The sequence below is a fragment of the Nyctereutes procyonoides genome, unplaced genomic scaffold, assembly GCF_905146905.1.
Source record: "Nyctereutes procyonoides isolate TBG_1078 unplaced genomic scaffold, NYPRO_anot_genome, whole genome shotgun sequence".
Classification (NCBI taxonomy): Eukaryota; Metazoa; Chordata; class Mammalia; order Carnivora; family Canidae; genus Nyctereutes; species Nyctereutes procyonoides.
In genome coordinates, this window is record NW_026575133.1 from 54,867,616 (window position 1) to 54,873,365 (window position 5,750).

Consider the following 5,750-nt stretch of genomic DNA (forward strand, 5'->3'; position numbering starts at 1 on the left):
GCTCCGCCCCTTCCGCTCGGAGCGCTGAGCGACGGCGGCGCCGGCCAATCGCGCGGGGCGCGCTCTGGAGGCTCCGCCCCAGTTCCGCTCGGCGCGGGAAAGCCCGGAAGCGCGGGGTGGATCCCTGCGCTCTGCGGTCCTCGCCGGTCCCCGCCGGTCCGCGCCGGTCCCCGCCGGTCTGACCCGGTTTCGGGAGAAGGAAGCTCCCCGTTTGTGCGCTAGGGCTTCCGTGTCACCGGAAACCTGTTTCCGATTTGAAATGCGCCGTGAAGTTCTGGAGCCTCCTCTTCAACCCGCAGCCCGGGAAATTTCATGTCCGCAGGTTGGGCAAGGGCGACCCGTGCGCTTCGTGGCTGCGAAGTGGAGGCCGGGCCTTGAGGACCGGTGCCCCGCCCTTGCTTTGGTGGCTCCCTGAGCTTGGCCGTCCTGGCCCTGCCCCCTGGGGCGAGGAGCAAACAGGTGAGAGGAGCGGCCCGCGGACAGACCTCCCTCCCGGGAAACCCCGTCCCCGTCGCGGCTGCACAAGTGGGCCGCGCTCAGTCTTTTCCGAAGCCGTTTCCTAGTGAGTAAAACGGTGGTCGTGCCTCGTCTACGTGACGGGTGAGGTGAGGGTGAGGGTGAGGGGCCTGACCTGACGTAGCACCCAGCCCCCGGCGCCCCACCCCCGGCGCCCCAGCCCTTCCTGCCTCCTGTGATCTCTCCGCAGGTACCGGGCCTCCGCCCTGACGCGTCCGCGTGCCCGGAGTCTGTTGGAAGACCGTTCTCCATGTGTCATTCTTCCTTCTTTGAGCCCGGACTGCCTCTTTGTGGAGTGTCTCCCTCCAGGCAAAGATCTTTTTTTTTTTTTTTTTTTTTTTAATTCATTCATGACACACACACGGGGAGAAGCAGGCTCCATGCAGGGAGCCCGACGTGGGACTCGACCCCAGACTCCAGGATCACGCCCTGAGCCAAAGGCATTGATTGGAGATCATTCGTCCTTTTTTTTTTTTTTTTAAGATTTAATTTATTCATGGGAGACACAGATATATATACAGAGAGAGAGAGAGAGAGAGGCAGAGGGAGAAGCAGGCCCCATGCGGGGAGCCCGATGTGGGACTCGGTCCCGGGTCTCCAGGATTAGGCCCTGGGCTGAAGGCAGGCACCGAACCGCTGAGCCATCCAGGCATTCCCTCATTGGTCCTTTTTAATGCAGGCATCACAGCTATCACAGCTATAAATTTCCTTCTGAGCCCTGCTTTTGCTCTTTCCCATAAGTTCTGGTATGTTTTGTTTTTGTTTTCATTCCTCTCAAAAGTTTTTCCGTGTCAGGCTTTCTTGAGGACTTTTTCTGTCAGTTTAATTATTTTTTTAAAGATTTTATTTATTTATTCATGAGACACACACACAGAGAGAGAGAGAGAGGCAGGCTCCATGCAGGGAGCCCGACGTGGGACTCAACCGCCTGACTCCAGGATCACACCCTGGGCTGAAGGCGGCGCTAAACCGCTGAGCCACCCAGGGATCCCCTGATCTGGCCGACTTAATCCCTGTGATGAAAGAATGAGTCTCCCTGACCTTCTAATTCCTCTTGTATGAAGCAGCCTGCCATGGCCCTCATCACATCGGCTTCTGGGAATCGGGGCTCAGAAAAGTGGCCCCAAATAATTCTCGGATTGCCGTTGCCTATTAGTATCGAGCTGCTTTGTCTCGATAGACAAGCCGGGAGTCTCCCCTACCAGCATTCTTGAACCTTTGACAGGCTACGGTGTCAATTTGCAAGCAGGCCAAAATATCAGTCCTTTGACAGGTCTTGACAGTTGTCTTCCAGACTTTTCCGCAGAGCAGCCTCTCTGCCACAATGCCAGGGGGATGAACACCACCAATTGCTGCCTCCTTCAGTGTTTCTCACACCAGGTTCACGGCCCTCCTGCATTACCTGGGAGCTTTCTAAAAGCGCAGATTCGTGGGCCCACTTTGATCTACTTTTGACAAGCTCTCCAGGTGATACCCACGTACTGTAAAGCTTGCGCCGCCGCCCCCCCCCCCCAAAAAAAAGCTTGCGGCCGGTTGTTCTAGATCAAATCTGGAGTTAATAGGGACTCAAAAACTAGCTTTGGAGGCAGTGTCTGAAACGGCCACAAGATGGGGCTATTAACCCTGCACTCCAGGTACCTCCGGGGGAATCACGTTTTCTAGTTTCCTTTTCTTTCACTGGGTCCTTATCTGTGTATCCCAGTGCCCTGTCCATCTGTTTGCTATCTGTGTGTTTCATTATGTTCTTGCATGGTTTTACCTGTTTGTTTTGTCATTGTTTTTCTCACACTCTTAAGTGGGGCCGCAAATCGAAACGGGTGAAAAGTAGAAATTAGGGCTGCCCGGGTGGCTCAGCGGCTTAGCGCCGCCTTCAGTCCAGGGCCTGATCCTGAAGTCCCAGGATAGAGTCCCACGTGGGGCTCCCTGCAAGGAGCCTGCCTCTCCCTCTGCCTGTGTCTCTGTCTCTCATGAATGAATAAATAAAATCTTTTAAAAAAAAAGAGAAATTAAATAGGTTTTATTTTCTTTAAGCACAATACAAAACTTAGCATTCACTGAGAACCAATGAGGTTCTCCAGGCTTTCTGGAAATCAGAAAGGACTTGGTTCTATTCCAAGCCCCACCATGAGCTGGAGGGATGACCCAGGGCACTTTTCTGACTTCCTCTTCCTCAACCATAAAAGGAAAGGTCCAGATAAATGCTCCAGTGGCTCAGCGCAGACACTCTGAACTTTTTTATTCTTTGCATAATTTTGGTGTAAAGGGTGACTAATACTTACCCAGAGACCAGAAAAGAGAAATCTTGGTGACTATAAACAATCTGTCACCAGCTTCTGTATCTTCTTTCAGTGGAAAGGAACTTTCCCAGAGGACCTTGCGGTTCAGGTCCTCTGTTATACCTACTAAATTAATGCAAAAGTCCACTGGCTGTCCCTGACTTACCCCGTCCCATACCCCAGGCATTCTTGCTGGGCACTGCCGCTTTCCTGACCCCTGCTATAACCATGAAAATGTATGTAAGGAATGACAACTATTCTTCAAATGTGTTAGAGAAAAAAATCCCTAGGTGCAGAAAGATGGGTGAATTCTTTTTTTTTCTTTTTAAATCAGACTAGAGAGCGACTCTTGCAAATAAAAGACAGAGATTAGATTAACAAGATTAGATTTTTAAGAGAAAATCAAGACCCAATTGTATGTTGCCTAAAAGGCGCCCGCTTTAAATGTAAGCATACATATAAGTTCAAAGGATAGAAAAAGACGTACCATGTTAACAGGAGTCAAAGCTGGAGTGGCTCTGTTAATATCTGAAAAGTAGATTTCATATCAGAATATTACAGGGATAATATTATGTACAATGGTCGCTGAATGCAGCAATTGCAGAGCTGGCAATTGCAAAAACCACTTCCAGAAATAGGCAACCAGAGATGCAGACATGATTGAACTTATTCAATAGAAATACCATGGAAGTCTTTGAGGATATCACTGTAGTCTGATGCTTGATGTGGGCACCAGTGATGGCCTGGGACTTCTCTGAAGCCTGAACCCTGGGGGAAAAAAGGAAGAAAGGGGCTCTGATTTAGTTTGAATAATGCAAAGAGAACTTCTATAAGAAATAGTGTTCGTGTAAGCTATTAGGCATACAGCTAGGGTAGTAAATCACCTGCCTCTGGGTCAGATTTTGTTGAAGATTTCTTTTATTTGATCCACATATTTTTCCCCTCTGTATCATTTATCATTTATGACCTAAACTCTAACTTCTATTTTTTTGTTTCAAGTTTTTATTTAAATTCCAGTTAATGTATAGTGTAATATTGGTTTCAGGGGTAGAATGTGGTGGTTCATCACTTACATACAACACCCATTTAGCCTGTCCTCCTGCCCACCTCCCCTCCAGCAACCCTCAGTTTGTTCTCTATAGATAAGAGTCTGTTCTATGGTTTGCTTCTCTGTTTTTGCCCCCCCCCCCATGTTCACGTGTTTCGTTTCTTAAATTCTACATATGAATGAAATCATACGGCATTTGTCTTTCTCTGACTGAATCTGCTTAGCATAATACACACTGGCTCCATCTACATCATTGCAAATGGCAAACTTTCATTCTTTTTACGGCTGAGTAATAGTGGTATATATATCACTATTGATATGTATATATCAACTTCTTTATCCATTCATAATCAATGGACATTTGGTAAGCCTCAACTTTTAAAATGCAACTCAAAATGATTAAACAATAAGAGGATGGATAATCTTATATAACCGAATCTTATATAACTGAAAGTCTAGCAGTAAGAAGGCTATGTCCAACCCAAAGACAGTGAGACCCAGATTCTTTCCATCTTGAATGTCTGCCTATTGCTTCCTTTCGGTTGGAAAATTACTGCAACAGCTCCAGGCATCCTATCCTGATATCAGCCAATGTCCATAAATGGAATAGGGCCACTTCTCTCTAGTATGTCTCATTTTCAGAGCCAAGAAACCTTTTCTAAAACCCTTCAGAAAACTTCTCACATCTTGTTGGTCAGAACTGGGTCACACGCCCACCTCTGAATGCATCACTGGCAAGAAGAATATGACCACTATGGTTGCCTTGAACCAGTCAGGATTTACCTGAGTCACGGAAGTGGAGGGATGGTCACTGAGATGTATTTGAGACTTGGCTATTTATTATGAAAGAGGGGAAAATTGCCATTAGGTAGGTAACTTTAGGTTCAGGACAGTTGCAAACATTTGCAAATCAGGAGATTTCACATTAGTCAGATTTCTACCTTTGCTTTTTTTTCCCCCCAGTTAAAAAGATTTAATTGTGCTAAAAGAAACATAAAATTTACCATCCTAAACATTTCTAAATGTACAGTCCAGTAATGGTAAGTATATTTTCATTGCTCTATAATCAGTACCCATAACCTTTCATCTTGCGAAACTGAAACGCTTTACCTATTAAACAGATCTTGTCCCATCCTTCACCCAGCTCTTGGCAACCAACCAGACTACTTTCTGCCTCTATGAATTTGATTATTCTAGGTGCCTCATATAAATGGAATCATACAGCATTCGTCTTTTTGTTCTGGGTTATTTCACTTAGTATCACGTCCTCAAAGTCCATCCATGTTATAGCCTGTGTTACTCCTTCCTTCTTTAAAGCTGAATAATATCCCATTGTGTGGATAGAACACATCATTGTTTATCCCTTCATCCATCCATGGACACTTGTGTTGCTCCTACCTTTGGCTCTTGTGAATAATGCTGCTATGAACATGAGTGCATAAACATCTCTTTGAAGCTCTGTTTTCAATTCTTTTGGATATATGCCCGGAGGTGGAAGCTGTGAATCATAAAGGTAATTCTACTTCTACTGTTTTGAAGAACTGCCATACTATTTTGCATAGTAGCCGCATCATTTTACATCCTCACCAATAGTGCAAATGGGTTCCAGTTGCTTCACATCTTGGCCTCCACTTATTCTTTTCTATTTATTGTAGGCATTCTATTGGATGTGATGCCGATTTTTAAATTAGATAATTTTTGGTTGTTGAGTTGTATGAGTTTTTTCTATCTTCTGGGTATTAACCCCTTATCAGATATATAACTTGCAAATATTTCCTACCTTTCTGTAGGTTGCCTTTTCACTTTGTTGATTTTGATGCATAGAAATTATTTATTTTGATGTAGTCCGACTGATCTGTTTCTACTTCTATTGCCTTTTGATGGCATATCCAAGAAACCATTGCCAAATC